Source organism: Cebus imitator, unplaced genomic scaffold, assembly GCF_001604975.1.
Source record: "Cebus imitator isolate Cc_AM_T3 unplaced genomic scaffold, Cebus_imitator-1.0 Scaffold174, whole genome shotgun sequence".
NCBI lineage: Eukaryota > Metazoa > Chordata > Mammalia > Primates > Cebidae > Cebus > Cebus imitator.
This window is the reverse complement of record NW_016107489.1, coordinates 2,663,840-2,682,107: the sequence shown is the minus strand read 5'-3', so window position 1 is coordinate 2,682,107 and position 18,268 is coordinate 2,663,840. Positions and strand designations below refer to the sequence as shown.

General features: G+C 39.2%; 1 pseudogene; it reads left to right on the top strand.

Annotated features, from left to right (window-relative positions):
* The first annotated feature begins 3,577 nt into the window (after positions 1-3,577).
* On the top strand, positions 3,578-16,833 carry LOC108315559 (annotated as a pseudogene).
* Positions 16,834-18,268: the final 1,435 nt, after the last annotated feature.

Here is an 18,268-nt window from a genome sequence, read left to right as displayed (position 1 = left end):
TGTCCTCTGGGATCCCCATTTGGCTTGCTATATCCACTTTTCTGATGCCATCTACCTGGGGAGATATCTGAGGAAACTCTCCCACTATATCCCCCTGGATATCAGAGCCAGTCACCAGCAAATCCCATACATCCTCCCAACTCTCCCAGGAAGACACTGCTTCTCCAGAAACCCTCTCAAGTGGTTGCCGTTTTAAACTCCTTGTACCACACAGAGCCCTGGTGGGGGCAAATGTTTTCTTGTCCATCTTGATGTCTGCTGACCACTTCACCCTGCTTTTAATCACACCACCAGGCTATACAACTCCTACTCTACTTCATTGCTGTCATCTACTAGCCTCTAAGTTATGCTCCTTTTTTTCTAGAAGATCTATATCTCACTTTCGCTCTCATTTAGTTTAAATTAATAATTTCACTGAGGCATAATTTAAATAACCATACAGATCTTCCTTCCTATATTCTGGCTTATATATTCATTGACCTCATCTCCTCCAACGATATTGTCTCACACCCTAGTCTAGCCGTTCATTCCCATGGTAATGTCCTACACCTTATTATTACCAATACTTGCAAATTTTACCTAATTTGAGTTTCAAGCATCCCACTCTCTGATCATCACCCCTCTTATCTTTCCAGTTTAGTGTCCCAATTCCAGCCAATTTTTGACCCCACAGAGGCCTCCAATCTACAGATCCCACTCCTTTTCACTGCCCCTCCACTCCTTGCCACTAGCAGTACCTATGAGGCTTCACTCCCCTCCCCTCCTTTTCCAGCTTAGAGCATATTCTCATCATCATAATTTCTGTCTTCGACTAGAAAAATTATGTTTCTTGCTTTATTATACTCTTCTTGAAAAGTTCCAAAGAACCTCAGTGAGATTCACCTCTTCACTTCCAGCCTGCACCTGAGCAGCTCAAGCTGGCTAAAGGTAATACACAACCATACTGACTGGTCTGACTTAAGTCCATGACTCTAAGCTCAAGCAGGCCCTCGTAATTGCTCGAGAATCATCTCCCAGATCCATTCACTCTCCACTTTCTTCACTGAGGAAGTAGAAACAGTCATATAGGACTTCCAGAGGTTGCATCACTACATCTGACCTAATGCATTTGTCTGTGCCCCCATTCGCCTCCTTCCTTCCTATTACTGTGAATCAATCGTCTTCACTCCTACCTCGGGCCAACCTGTCTACTTGTCCATGAGATGCCATCCCCACTCCCTCAGTTAAAAAGGCATAATTCCAGAAAATGTCTTCTCCTGTTCTGCATTTCCAAAGAAGTTGCACCATTTTATTAATATATTTGCACCAGTCGTTTATGAAAGTTTTTATTTTCCCCCACCTTTGCTAACATATGCTGTGTTCCATTTTTTGTTGTTTTTTATCATAGCCATCTTGAGTGTTGAAGTAGTATCTTGTGATTTTGAGTTTTCCTAATGATTAATGATATTGACTATCTTTTCATGCATTTGTTAACCATTTGTGTATATATTTTTCTCTAGAAAAATCTATTTCAGTTCTTTGCCCATTTTTTTCTTTAAGGTTATTATGCTTTGCAAATACTTTCTAGCATCAGACATGTAGAAGAAATTTACCAACAATCTTCCTACCCTCAATAATGTAGCAAGTGTTTTTTGTGTTTCCAAGTTTATCTATATACATAATTTTTTAATTCTATTTTTTTAATTGTGATAAACTATGCATAACATAAAATTTGCCTAGTACACAATGGCTGCCAGGTAAATGTATATTGAATGAGTGAATGAATGAATGAATGAATGAATGAACAAATAATGAAATAAAAGTCCCACACCTTAGGCTGACTAGTCCCAGATGCCACCCCCATCTCCAGAATAGTTTCCTGTACTTTTCTGAGAGAAGACTAGAGCTGTTAACTTCTTTCAGCAGTGCTGAGTTGGCAGAGAGAAATTGCTAGCCTCGTCCCCTGGGCTCAGCTGGCTGGGCTCCAAGCTCCATGGTTGGCCCTGGGTTCTGGGGAATAAAGAGGAGGGCAGCTATAGATCACTGCTTGTATGAAGCAAGCAACACTTGCTTCCGCAAAGAAAATGTCTCCTTTATTCACCTTCACCTCAGCCAGAAGAGCTGCGGACCAGGCAGCTTTGTCCCCAGAACCTTTCTCCTCTATCTCAGGAAGCCAAGAGCCAGAGCCCACTCCCTCAGCTCTGGTGTGTGGTCTGAGTCTCAATTCTGTCTAGCAGACAGTATGAAGGACCCAGGTCAGCGAGGTCATCAGAATGCTAAGAGGAAATCTGATTGATGAGCAAGTGTCTGCGGAGATGAATGGAAACCTTAATTAATGACCTCTGCCCTGTTTCAAAGAAAGGTTCTCTTATACCCAGTTCCCTCTTTTCTCCGAAAAAATAAAAAAATTGGGGTGGGTGAGGAACTGAGGAAGAAAAGGAGGAAAAAACACCCCTATAATCCAAAGTTTTCTAAATGACATAAAGGAGACTTCAAAGACAGGCATGGTCAGTTTTTTATGTGCAAGACTGGTTCAGTGATTCTCTCTTCTCTTTGTTTCCACGGACAGCTAGGCTCCATTCCAAAGCTAAAAAATAAAAGGCCACTTTGTTCTGAGGGGAGCTAGCTTTTACAAGAAATTTCCTCCTCACCAGTGGGGCAAATTAACTGCCTCAGTCCTGGTTACTCTGGGAGTATTTCTCCAGAGCTGGCTTGGCAGTCCAGCCTCCCACTCTTGCCATAAGATACATATATACAAAATTTACATAGTCCACTCCACACACTTAGAAAACTGACTTCATCAAAGTCAGTGTGAGAACTGTGATAATGGAGGACTGTTACAGGCTCATGTGCAACAAAGACAAGGCAATGTCAGCAGAAATAGGCTACAGAGGATTCCTAGAATAGATGGTGTCTGCACTGAGGTTTACCTTCATAATATTAATTGGTAACTCAGCATTGAACATCTGCCACATGCCTGGTCCCAAGTCTGGCTGATGCAGAATATAAAGAGGAAACATTCAACTCACAACTCAGCAAGTTCTTCAAATCTCTGTTCTCTGAATCCTCACCTCTAAAGTGGAGCTCATAATACCTATTTCCAGATGTTGCTAAAGAAGCAGTGAAATAAGTTTGCTTAGGTAAAATTCTTATGCAGTACCTGGGACATAGAAGATAATCAATAAATAATAGTTAAGAAAGGCAGAGGGGGTCAGTATCCCTGTCCAGTGAGAACAAACATAAAAAACACATAATTATATTGTGATGTTACAAAGCCTACAAGAGGTGTGCCTGAAGTATAGGGTACCAAATAAAAGCATGAAGTATACTTGTATTTGAAACCCACAGGGGAAGTTTCAATGCAGGTTTCACAAAGAAGACAAATTTAATCTGAGTGTTGAAAATCAAATAACAATTCACCATGTAAAGTGAGGAGGAAGGGCAATAGGAGCAGAGGGCCCAGTTGAAGGCTGTTCCTATGGATTTGTATGGATGAAGAGTCAGTGCCAGAGAGGAAAGACATTAGGATGACAGAAGCAACCAAACTTGGTGATGGGTTGGACATGAGGCTGAGTGAAGGAAGAGGAAGAAGTCAAAGATGGCAGAGGGTGGGCTCAGCAGTGGGAAGATTGTGGTGCTCCAAATTAGTCTCACAAAGAAGACTAATTTTCCAAGGCAGAGGTGCCTATTCAGGGCAAAGATGAAAGAGAAGGTGGGTTGGATCCACAAATCCAAACCAATGGGGTAACTGAGATGCTCTTACACTCCTGGAAGTGATGAAGTGATGAATAGGAGGGAGGACACTTAGCTAACTTTGGCCTAGTGGCCTCAAATTGCAGCAGACCCTACCTCTGCAATTCCGTCACCTTTATGAGTTGCTGTTGAAACCCTCATCAAACATCTCTCTGGCAATTCTGTAAGGCATGTGAACAGACTTGCTGTTCAGTTTAACAATGAGAAAGCTGGAACAATGACTAGGTTTTAACTCAAACAATTCAGGTATATTAATTAACTTAATTATATTAACTGTTTAAGTTATAAGCCAGGAATTTCATTTGCTGAATTTTGCAAAAACGCCCAAAACACAAAGTCAAATGTTTGCCAATGACAAATCAAGTTCATACAAAGTTAAATTACTTTTTACAGATAGTTTTCTTATCAGTTGTATTTTTAGTCAGTTGTATAACTTATTTTTATTAGAAGATGGTAAAACATTTTAAAGGTATGAAAGGATACCAGTTTCTTGTGTATCTTTACACAAGGACATATTTACTTATAAAATTTATTCTCTACTAATAAAAGTTTGTTTGCATAACTCCTTTTATTTATACAAATGATATATTCATTGTCTGCACAGTCTGAAAATAGAACTATTAATATTTATCTCATTTTCTTTTTTAGATTAAAAAATATCTATTAAGCTCTTTAATAAATTATGTGCACACAGCTTTTAGAAAAGGTAGCCTTTTGTAACGTATATAGACATCTTTACATTCTTTATGCTGACTTTTAAATTGTCATCTTTTTCAATTACAATTTTTGTATATAGTAAAAGAGAAGATGTGTACAGACCCTGTTACTGCCAAGCATCTTAAAGATGAAGAGGGAATTAATAATAGGTATAATTCAGTCAAAATGCCAAAAAAAGATTCAGCAAAGTAAAAAATAATTTTAAAACTTGACTCTCTAGTTCCTTTTGTTTTACATTCTCAAGCCACTGTCAAATATTCTAAATATCTGACTGTCTTTTTAATCATTATTCCATACCAAAAAAATGTTTTATTAAATATTTTGGTATACAAGCCGCAAAAAGAGGGAATCCTCCCTAACTCATTTTATGAGACCAACATCATCCTGATATCAACACCTGGCAGAGACACAACTAAAAAGAAAACTTCAGGACAATATCCATGATGAACATTGATACAAAAATCTTCAATAAAATACTGGCAAACAAATTGCAACAGCACATCAAAAAGCTTATCCATCACGATCAAATAGGCTTCATCCCAGGGATGCAAGTCTGGTTCAACATGCCCAAATCTATAAATGTAATCCATCACATAAACAGAACCAATGATTACCTCAATCGATGCAAAGAAGGACTTCGACAAAATTCAACAGACCTTTATGCTAAAAACTCTCAATAAACTAGGTATCAATGGAACGTATCACAAAATAATAAAAGTTATTTATGACAAACCCGCTGCCAATATCACACTGAACGGGCAAAAACTGGAAGCATTCTCTTTGAAAACCGGCACTAGACAAGGGTGCCCTCTCTCACCACTCCTATTCGACACAGTGTTGGAAGTTCTAGCCAGAGCAATCAAGCAAAAAAAAGAAACAAAGTGTATTTAAGTAGAAAAAGAAGAAGCCAAATTGTCTCTTTTGCAGATGACATGATTGTATATCTAGAAGACCCCAATCGTCTCAACCCAAAATTTCCTTAAGCTGAGAAGCAACTTCAGCAAAATCTCAGGATACAAAATCAATGTGCAAAAATCGCAAGCATTTTTATACACTAATAACAGACAAACAGAGAGCCAAATCATGAGTGAACTCCCATTCACAATTGCTACAAAGAGAATAAAATACCTAGGAATATAACTAACAAGGGACGTGAAGGACCTCTTCAAGGAGAGATACAAATCACTGCTCAAGGAAATAAGAGAGGACACAAACAGAAGGAAAAACATTCCATGCTCATGGTTAGGAAGAATCAGTATCATGAGAATGGCCACACTGCCCAAAGTAATTTATAGATTCAACGCTATCCCCATACAGCTACCAATGACCTTCTTCACAGAACTGGAAAGAAAAACACCTTAAACTTCATTTGGAACCAAAAAAGAGCCCACATAGTCCAAGAAAATCCTAAGCCAAAAGAACAAAGCTGGAGGCATCATGCTTCCTGACTTCAAACTATACTACAAGGCTACAGTGATCAAAACAGCATGGTTCTGGTACCAAAACAGAGATATAGACCAATGGAACAGAACAGAGGCCTCAGAAGTAATGCCACACATCTACAACCATCTGATCTTTGACAATCCTGACAAAAACAAGCAATGGGGAAAGGATTCCCTGTTTAATAATCGGTGTTGGGAAAACTGGCTAGCCTTAAGCAGAAAGCTGAAACTAGACCCCTTCCTTACATCTTACACAAAAATTAACTCCAGATGGATTAAAGATTAAACATATGACCAAACACCATAAAAACCCTAGAAAAAAACCTAGGCAATACCATTCAGGACATAGGCATAGGCAAGGACTTCATGACTAAAACACCAAAAGCAATGGCAGCAAAAGCCAAAATAGACAAATGGGATCTAATTAAACTTAAGAGCTTCTGCACAGCAAAAGAAATAATCATTAGAGTGAACTGCCAAACAACAGAATGGGAAAAAAAATTTGCAAGCTACCCATCTGACAAAGGGCTAATATCCAGAATCTACAAAGAACTAAAACAAATTTACAAGAAAAAAACAAACCATCCCATCAAAAAGTGGGTGAAGGATATGAACAGACACTTTTCAAAAGAAGACATTTATATGGCCAACAAACATATTTTAAAAAGCTCATCATCACTGGTCATTAGAGAAATGCAAATCAAAACCACAATGAGATACCATCTCACACCAGTTAGAATGGTAATCATCAAAAAATCTGGAGACAATAGATGCTGGAGAGGATGCGGAGAAATAGGCTTTAACACTCTTGGTGGAAGTGTAAATTCAACCACTGTGGAAGACAGTGTCTTGATTCCTCAAGGATTTAGAGATGGAAATACCATTTGACCCAGCAATCCCATTACTGGGTATATACCCAAAGGATTATAAATCATCCTATTATAAAGACACATGCACACATATGTTCACTGTGGCACTGTTTACAATAGCAAAGACTTGGAACCAATCCAAATGCCCATCAATGATAGACTGAATAAAGAAAACGTGGCACATATACACCACGGAATACTATGCAGTCATAAAAAATGATGAGTTCATGTCCTTTGCAGGGACATGGATAAAGCTGGAGACCATCATTCTCAGCAAACTGACACAAGAACAGAAAACCAAACACCGCATGTTCTCACCCATAAGTGGGTATTGAACAATGAGAACACATGGACAGGGAGGGGAACGTCACACACTGGGGCCTATTGGGGGGTGGGGAGACTAGGGAAGGGAAGGCAAGAGGTGAGGGGATTGGGGAGGGATAACATTAGGTGGGGGGATTGGGGAAGGATAACATTAGGAGAAATACCTAATGTTGGTGATGGGGTAACGGAGGTAGGAAACCACCACGGCATGCGTATACCTATGTAACAATCCTGCACAATCTGCACATGTACCCCAGAACTTAAAGTATAATTTAAAAAATAGAAAGAAATAGAACTTCAGGGAAAAAAATGCTAGGTATATTTTTACTTTTTGAAGTTATTGCTGCCAGGCTCAGTGGCTCATGCCTGTAATCCCAGTACTTTGGGAGGCCGAGGCGGGTGGATCACCTGAAGTCAGGAGTTTGAGACCAGCCTGACCAACATGGTGAAACTCCTTCACTACTAAAAATACAAAAATTAGCCGGGAGTGGTGGCAGGCACCTATAATCCCAGCTACTCAGGAGGCTGAGGCAGGAGAAGTGCTTGAACCTGTGAGGGAGAGGTTGCAGTGAGCCAAGATCATGCCACTGCACTCCAACCTGGGTGTCAGAGCAAGGCTCCATCTCAAAAAAAAAAAAAAAAAAAAGTTATTACCAGATTGCTGTCTTGTTAACAATCCCATTAGCAATTTATCAAAGTGCCTAATTTCCCTCACTCTCACCAATGCAATGTGTTATCAAATATGTTCATGTTTTTCTATCTAACAGGTAAAAGAGATATCTTTTTTAAAATTTTAAGTTTTATTTTCATAGGCCTAGGGGTACAACTGAAGTTGTGTTACATGGATTTATTGTGTAGTGGTGAAATCTAGACTTTTAGTGTATTCTTTACCAGTGTACCTTGTATCTAACAGGCAATATTTCATCTCTCTCCTCCTCCCATCTTTTGGAGTCCCCAGTGTCTATTGTTTCAGTCTGTATGTCCATGTGTACCCATGTTTTGCTCCACTTATAAATGAGAACATAAATTTTTTGACTTTCTGTTTCTAAGTCATTTTACTTAAGGTAATGGCCTCCAATTTCAACCATGTTGCTGCAAAAGACATGATTTCATTCTTTTTTTAATTAAAAAGGATTATATATATTATAGATAATATAGATAGTGGCCTCCAATATAATATATAAAATAAATACATTATATGTAACATATATATTATATTGGACGCCATTATCTATATTATATATATATCACATTTTTAACCCAATTATCCATTAATGGACACTTAAGTTGTTTCCATGACTTTGCTATTATGCATAGTGCTGTGATAAACAAGTGCAGGTGTTTTTCTTATATAATCATTTATTTTCCTCTGGGGAGATTCCCAGGAGTGGGATTTCTGGATGAAAGGGTAGTTCTGTTTTTAGTTCTTTGAGAAATCATCATACTATTTCCCACAGATGTACTAATTTCACATTCCCACCAAAAATGTATAAGCATTTATACATCCCTTTTCCTCATGTCTTCTCTGACATTTGTTGTTTACTGACATTTTAACTAATAGCCATTTTGACTGGTTTAAGATGGTATCTCATTGTGGTTTTCATTTGCATTTCTCTGATCATTAGTCATGAGCATTTTTTTCATATGTTCATTGGCTCCTTGTATGTCTTCTTTTGTTATAGATAGCTTTTGTACAGGAGCTTCCTTCAATGCTGGTTGTAGCAATGTACTGGGCAGATGCATGGCCCATATAGCAGAGGCCTCAGGAAACTAATCTAGTTCCTCACTGCTGTGTGCTTATGTCAGCAAATTATACTTTGGGTTGTTTAGTTCATCCTCTCAGTCTGTGGGTGATTCTTATGGGTAAGAGCCAGGTGCAGCTCAGGTAAATGGGTATATGCTTGATCTTTGTTTGCCACAAGGTGCTCCCTGTGCCTTAGGCAATAGGCCATCCTGTGGAATGCGCAGTGGTCTGAGCTCCCTGCTCAGTTCCAGAAGAGACCAAGCTTGGCCTGCCAAACTGGGCAGGCCCACCTGTTCATTCCCCAATGGCAAGTATAAGCACTGGCTCCAAAAGGGAAGTCTAGGAGGCAGCCACCAAGCACCTAGAGTTATGCCTGAGTGTGGAGTGGAGAAACTTCTGCTTCCCCAAGTGTTCTGCCCAGGAAGGGAGGAGTGGCCTAAACACCTGAAGAGTGGTTGCGCCAAATGCCTGGAGATACATCTGGGCATGGAGTAGAGGGGTTACTGCTGCACCAAGATCTCTGTACCTGAAGGAAGAGGTAGCTCAGGCTCCTAATCCAGGTGAGTGAGTGTACCATATACCTAAGAATATGCCCCAGTGTGGAGCAATAAGGGCTCCACTGCACCAAGGGACCTCTGCACAAGAAGGAATATTTGACCCACTTGACGCAGGAGGCCAAAAGGAGGAGAATGGAACTACTCAGAATGAGAGGGTTTCTCCCTTTTGTATTATGTCAAAAAGGAAGAAGAGAAATTGGAAACATTAACTTGGAGGAGATCAAACTTGTTGTCCTTTCTCCTAGCCAGTGAATTCCATAGGTCCTGAGCCATTTGCAGGTGTCTTTGAGCCCCTTGGGGAATGTTGATTTAATCATCAATTCACAGTAATTGCAGGAGAGAGGAAATATTTTAAATCACACCAAAAAGATTCAAACAGCAAAATCTGGAGGGTGGGAAACTATAGGGAGAAAAAAATTTCAATATTTCTTCAACAAAGAATTTGTAAAGGACAGGAGTGTATTTACTAGATTAAAGCATACTTGCAAGACTTTGCAACCAAATCAATATAAAGAAATCATTTGAATCTGTAGTTTAGTTTTAAAAAATAAACTAATTTTTGGCCAGGTGCAGTGGCTCATGTCTGTAATCCCAAGACTCTGGGAGGCCGAAGTGGGTGGATCACCTGAGGTCAGGAGTTCGAGACCAGCCTGACCAACATAGTGAAACCCCATCTCTACTAAAAAATACAATAAAATTAGCCTGGCATGGTGGCAGATGCCTATAATCCCAGCTATTTGGGAAGCTGAGGCAGAATTCCTTCAACTAGGAGGCAGAGGTTGCAATGAGCTGAGATTGCACCATTGCACTACGCCCTGGGCGACAAGAACAAAACTCTGTCTCAAAAAATAAGAAAAATAATTTTTAAAATTTATAAGACAACCAGGAAAATGTGGAAAATAATCTACATTTTGATGATATTGAGTAATTATAGTTACTTGCTTAGGCATAATAGAAGTATTGTGGTTGCATTGTTTTTTAAACACTCCTTATCTCTTATATATACTGAAATAGTAATAGATGAAAATACGATATCAAAAATTTTCTAATAATTCAGTTTGAAGTCAGGAAAGTGGGTGAGGAGCATGTGAAACAATAATGGCGATAATTATCAAAGTAGAGTGATGGGTACTTGGGAGCTCATCATACTATTATATTTTTACATATGTTCGAAACATAAAAACTAACCTTAGCCCCTACCTCACACCACATAAATGACTAATTAAATCTGTGTCACAGACCTAAATATGAAAGCTAAAACTATAAAGATCCTAGAAGAAAATGTAGAGAGTATTTTCCTGACCTTGGAGTAGGCAAAAGTGTTTTAATTGAGACACAAATGTCACTTTCTCTCTCACAAAAAAAGAAACTAATAAATCCAACTTCATAAAAATTAAAAACATACACTTTTCCAAAATAAAATACAAAATAAAACCAAAATGAGATGGTCAACAAAACGGTCAAATTTAAAATAAAAAGACTGGACACAAAAAGTAATTAAGGAGATAGAGTAATTTGAACTTTCATGCACTGTGAGTGGAACTCTACAATGTTAAACCAATTTTACAAATTGGTCTAACAATTTGTGATAAAGACAAACATATCTGCCAAGCAATTCCACTCTTAGGTATATTCCTAAAATAAACACGTGTAAATATTCACAAAAAGTTTTGTATTGTAATACTCACAGGAGCTTTATTTATAATATCCCAAACCTGACATAACCCAGATGTCTATCTACAGAAGAATGGGCAAAGAAGAAATTGTTTTGGCTGTGTAGTAGTGCTAGCAGCTTCGCAGTTCAGTCCTCAAACCCAGAAGCCGCCACTTGTGCTGAGCTGCTAGGAAGCCCTTGTCGGAGAGCTATTTGGAGCTTGAACCCATTGTCATCCCTCTGACTCACCAGTGGGGGGGTGAAAAAACGGCTGAAGCAGATCGCCCAGGAAAGCTCTTCACCGATGGGCTTAATACAGAAACAAACAAAAAAGCTCTTGAAGCAGCATTTGGCAAATATGGACAAATAGTCAAAGTAGTATTGACAAGAGACCATGAAACCAACAAATCAAGAGGATCTGCTTTTTGTTACCTTTGAAAACCCAGCAGACGCTAAGGATGCAGCCAGAGACATGAATAAGACGTCCTTAGATGGAAAAGCCATCAATGTGAAACAAGCCACCAAAATATCATTTGAAAGTGGTAGACGTGGACCACCTCCACCTCCAAGAAGTAGAGGCCCTCCAAGAGGTCTTAGAGGTGGAAGAGGAGGAAGTGAAGGAACCAGGGGGCCTCCTCATGGGGAAGACACATGAATGACGGTGGATATTCCACAAATTTTAACACGAGTTCTTCCAGGGTACCACTCCCTGTAAAAAGAAGACCACCACCAGTGTGCTGCATCCAGAAAACCCATCTCACATGCAAGGATACACAAAGGCTCAAAATAAAGGGCTGGAGGAAGATTTACCAAACAAATGGTGAGCAAAAAAAAGCAGGAGTTGCAATTCTAGTCTCTGATAAAATAGACTTTAAACCAACAAAGATCAAAAGAGACAAGGACATTACATAATGGTAAAAGGATCAATGCAACAAGAAGAGGTAACGAACATAAATATATATGCATCCAATGCAGGAGCACCCAGACACATAAAGCAAGTTCTTAATGACTTAGAAAGAGACTTAGACTCCCACACAATAATACTGGGAGACTTTAACACCCCACTATCAATATTAGACAGATCAACAAGACAGAAAATTAACAAGGATATCCAGACTTGAACTCAGACCTGGACCAAGCAAACCTAATAGACATTTACAGAACTCTCCACTCCAAATCCACAGAATATACATTCTTCTCAGCACCACATCACACCTACTCTGAAACTGACCACATAATTGGAAGTAAATCACTCCTCAGCAAATACAAAAGAACAGAAATCATGACAACAGTCTCTCAGACCACAGTGCAATCAAGTTAGAACTCAGAATTCACAAACTAACTCAGAACCACACAGCTTCACGGAAACTGAACAACCGGCTCTTGAATGTTGACTGGATAAACAAAGAAATGAAGGCAGAAATACAGATGTTCTTCGAAAGCAACAAGAACGAAGACACAACATATCAGAATCTGTGGGACACATTTAAAGTAGTCTCCAGAGGAAAATATATAGCAATAAATGCCCACATGAGAAGCAAGGAAAGATCTAAAATTGACACCCTATCGTCAAAATTGAAAGAGCTAGAGGAACAAGATAAAACAACTCAAAACCTAGCAGAGGACAAGAAATAACTAAGATCAAAGCAGAACTGAAGGAGATAGAGACACAAAAAAAACCTTCAAAAAAATCAATAAATCCAGGAGCTGGTTTTTCAAAAAGATCAACAAAATAGACCACTAGCCAGATTAATAAAAAAGAAAAGAGAGAATAATCAAATAGATGCAATAAAAAACGATAAAGGGGATATCACTACAGATTCCACAGAAATACAAACCATCATCAGAGATGATGATGATGATTATTATTTTTTTTTTGGGGGGGGACAGAGTTTCACTCTCGTTACCCAGGCTGGAGTGCAATGGCGCGATCTCGGCTCACCGCAACCTCCGCCTCCTGGGTTCAGGCAATTCTCCTGCCTCAGCTTCCTGAGTAGCTGGGATTACAGGCACGCGCCACCATGCCCAGCTAATGTTTTGTATTTTTAGTAGAGACGGGGTTTCACCGTGTTGACCAAGATGGTCTCGATCTCTTGACCTCGTGATCCACCCACCTCGGCCTCCCAAAGTGCTGGGATTACAGGCTTGAGCCACCGCGCCCAGCCCATCAGAGATTATTACAAACAACTCTATGCACATAAACTAGTACACCCAAAAGAAATGGATAAATTCCTGGACACTTGCCTCCTCCCAAGCCTAAACCAGGAAGAAGTCGAAACCCTGAATAAACCAATAACAAGTGCTGAAGTTGAGGCAGCAATTAAGAGCTTACCACCCAAAAAAAGCCCAGGTCCAGATGGGTTCACAGCCAAATTCTACCAGACATACAAAGAGGAGCTGGTACCATTTCTTCTGAAACTATTCCAAACAATCCAAAAAGATGGAATCCTTCCCAAATCATTTTATGAGACCAACATCACCCTGATACCAAAACCCAGCAGAGACTCAACAAGAAAAGAAAACTTCAGGCCAATATCCATGATGAACATAGACGTAAAAATCTTCAATAAAATACTGGCAAAACGATTGCAACAGCACATCAAAAAGCTTATCCACCACGATCAAGTAGGCTTCATCCCGGGGATGTAAAGCTGGTTCAACATATGCAAGTCTATAAACGTAATTCACCACATAAATAGAACCAAAGACAAAAACCACATGATTATCTCAATTGATACAGAGAAGGCCTTTCACAAAGTTCAACAGCCCTTTATGCTAAAAACCCTCAATAAACCAGGTATTGATGGAATGTATCTCAAAATAATAAAAGCTATTTACGACAAACCAACAGCCAATATCGTACTGAATGGGCAAAAACTGGAAGCATTCCCTTTGAGATCTGGCACTAGACAAGGATGCCCTCTCTCACCACTCCTATTCAATATAGTATTGGAAGTTCTAGCCAGAGCAATCAGGCAAGAAAAAGAAATAAAGTGTTTTCAAATAGGAAAGGAGGAAGTCAAATTGTCTCTATTTGCAGACGACATGATTGTATATTTAGAAGACCCCATTGTCTCAGCCCAAAATCTCCTTAAGCTGATAAGCAACTTCAGCAAAGTCTCAGGATACAAAATCAATGTGCAAAAATCACAAACATTCCTATGTACCAATAACAGACTTAAAGAGAGCCAAATCAAGAACGGACTGCCATTCACAATTGCTACAAAGAGAATAAAATACCTAGGAATACAACTAACAAAGAACATAAATGACCTTTTCAAGGAGAACTACAAACCACTGCTCAATGAAATAAGAGCGGACACAAACAGATGGAGAAACATTCCATGCTCATGCTTAGGAAGAAACAATATCATGAAAATGGCCATAGTGTTCAAAGTAATTTACAGATTCAATGCTATCCCCATCAAGCTACCAATGACCTTCACAGAACTGGAAAAAAACACCTTAAACTTCATATGGAACCAAAAGAGAGCCCACATAGCCAAGTCAATTCTAAGCAAAAAGAACAAAGCTGGAGGCATCATGCTTCCTGACTTCAAACTATACTACAAGGCTACAGTAATCAAAACAGCATGGTACTGGTACCAAACAGAGATATAGACCAATGGAACAGAACAGAGACCTCGGAGGAAACACCACACATCTACAACCATCTGATCTTTGACAAATCTGACAAAAACAAGCAATAGGGAAAGGATTCCCTGTTTAATAAATGGTGTTGGGAAAACTGGCTAGCCATGTGCAGAAAGCAGAAACTGGACCCCTTCCTTACACCTTACACTAATTAAAGACTTAAACATAAGACCTAACCCCATAAAAACCCTAAAAGAAAACCTAGGCAAAACCATTCAGGACATAGGCATAGGCAAGGACATCATGACTAAAACACCAAAAGCATTGGCAACAAAAGCCAAAATAGACAAATGGGACCAAGTCAAACTCCACAGCTTCTGCACAGCAAAAGAAACAGTCATTAGAGTGAATCAGCAACCAACAGAAGGGGAAAAAATTTTTGCAATCTACCCATCTGACAAAGGGCTGATATTCAGAATCTACGAAGAACTAAAACAGATTTACAAGACAAAAACAAACAAGCCCATTCAAAAGTGGACGAAGGATATGAACAGACACTTTACAAAAGAAGACATACATGAGGCCAACAAACATATGAAAAAATGCTCATCATCACTGATCATTAGAGAAATGCAAATCAAAACTACATTGAGATACCATCTCACGCCAGTTAGAATGGCGATCATTAAAAAATCTGGAGACAACAGATGCTGGAGAGGATGTGGAGAAATAGGAACACTTTTACACTGTTGGTGGGAGTGTAAATTAGTTCAACCATTGTGGAAGACAGTGGATTCCTCAAGGACCTAGAAACAGAAATTCCATTTGACCTAGCAATCCCATTATTGGGTATATATCCAAAGGATTATAAATCACTCTACTATAAGGACACATGCACACAAATGTTCACTGCAGCACTGTTTACAATAGCAAAGACTTGTAACCAACCCAAATTATCATCGATGATAGACTGGACAGGGAAAATGTGGCACATATATACTATGGAATACTACGTAGCCATAAAAAACGATGAGTTTGTGTCCTTTGTAGGCAAATGGATGAACCTGGAAACCAGCATTTTCAGCAAACTGACACAAGAACAGAAAATCAAACACCACATGTTCTCACTCATAGGCAGGTGTTGAACAATAAGAACACATGGACACAGGGAGGGAAGGAACACACACTGGGTTCTGTCGGGGGAAATAGGGAGGGACAGCAGGGGGTGGGGAGCTGGGGAGAGATAGCATAGGGAGAAATGCCAGATATAGGTGATGGGACGGAAGGCAGCAAATCACACTGCCATGTGTGTACCTGTGCAACAATCTTGCATATTCTTCAGATGTACCCCAAAACCAAAAATGCAATTAAAAAAAAAAGTCTAAAAATACAAAAAAAATAAAGATCACCACCAAGAAGTGGGGGTCCTCCTCCTAAGAGATCTGCACCTTCAGGACCAGTTTGCAGCAGCAGTGGAATGGGAGGAAGAGCTCCAGTATCACGTAGAAGAGATAGTTACGAGGTCCCCCTCAAAGGGGACTGCTGCCCTCTCATAGAGATCTTTATTTGTCCCCAAGAAATGATGGGTATTCTACTAGAGACAGCTATTCAAGCAGCGATTACCCAAGTTCTTGTGATACAAGAGATTATGCACCACCACCACGAGATTATACTTATCGCGATTATGGTCACTCCAGTTCAAGTGATGACTATCTATCAAAGGGTATAGTAATAGAGATGGATATGGTCGTGATCGTGACTATTCAGATCATCCAAGTGGAGGTTCCTACAGAGATTCACATGAGAGTTGTGGCAAGTCAGGTAGTGCTCCACCTACACGAGGGCCCCCACCATCTTATGGTGGAAGCAGTCACTATGATGATTACAGCAGCTCACGTGACAGATATGGTGGAAGTCGAGACAGTTACTCAAGCAGCCGAACTGATCTCTATTTAAGTGGTCATGATCAGGCTGACAGACAAGAAAGAGAGCTGCCTCCTTCTATGGAAAGAGGGTACCCTCCTCCACATGATTCCTACAGCAGTTCAGGCCATGGAACACCAGGAGGTGGTGGCCGTGAAGGAAGCTGATCTGATAGAGGGGGAGGCAGAAACAGATACTAGAAACAACCAAAACTGGGACCAAAATCCCAGTTCAAAGAAACAAACAAAAAGTGGAAACTATTCTGTCATAACTACTCAAGGACCACTAAAAGAAAAAAACATGTTACCTTTTTTAAATTCCCTGTTAAGTTCCCCTCCATAATTTTTATATTCTTGTGAGGAAAAAAGTAAAACATGTTTAATTTTATTGACTTTATGACATTGCTATTTAACAAGCAAATGTTAAATGTCTTAAGACTTCTTGTACTAGTGTTGTAACTTTCCGAGTAAAACTGTCCTTAATGGCCACTTCCTATGTGATTTTCCCCAGTAAATTAGGGAAGCAATTCTAAGATTTTCCGCAAAACATCCAGCTGTGTAAAAAATGGAGAGAATCGTTCTGCCTATACAAACAAGCTAGCTATTAGAGGGTGGTTGGGGGTACGCTACTCAAAATTTCAGGGTGTCTTCCAACTGAAATCTCAATGTTCTCAGTATGAAAAACCTGAAATCAGATGCTTATGTAAGGAAAGTGCTGTTTACCCAGTAAACCCAAAAAAGCCAATGAATAATGCCAGTCAATTTACCTTTCTGACATTTCCCTGGGAATCTGCAAGAACCTCCCTTTCCCCTCCCCCAATATGACCATTTTAGTGTGTGTTAAACAACTACAGAATACTAAATAAAAAGTTTGGCAAAAAAAAAAAAGAGAGAGAAATTGTTTTGTGTTTGTACAATGAATTATACCTAGTCAATAATATAAACTACTAACGTGATAACATAGATAGATCTCAAAACTGTTGAGCAAAATAAACTAGAAACAAAAGTGCATTCTGTATAATTCCATTTATGTGAAGCTCTATAACAGGCAAAACAGATCTATGGTAACAGAAATCAAAATAGTAGTTACCTCTGAAAGGGGGTGGCATCACCCAGAAAGAGACGTAAGGATACTTTCTGGAGTCATGAAAATGTTCTAATCTTTTTCTGGATAATAGTCACATAAGTTTATATCTAAATTTTAAAAATGTACTGGTCTGTTCACTTCAGATTTGTGCATTTTACTGACTGTAATGTATAACTCAGTAAAGCAATATTCTAAGAACATAAGAGACAAAAATGGAGACATATATTACTGACAGCATGATAGAATACATACTTCAAGAAACATCTAGATGCTGAATAAACTACAACAATTATACATTTAAATGCAAATTATGGCAGAAAGGAGAAAGTAAAATTACAGAGAGAATTGAATAACTGTGTATAAGTAACAGGAATATACAAAAAGGAGGCTAAAAGCTAGAAGGGTAGGAGGAGAATTTGAAGAGAAATGATGCCAGTAAGCATGACAGTGAGCTAGAAAATATTTCTAGCCAGAAATCCATAGAGCAAGAAATGGTCCATTGATATTTATATCAGTGATAGCTGTCAGCTGTTACACATACATGGTATAATAACCCCTTTTGTTACACAAACCTTTATTGAAAGAATGCCAGACACAACTTTTCTTAATGATGCTTTGAGGGAAAT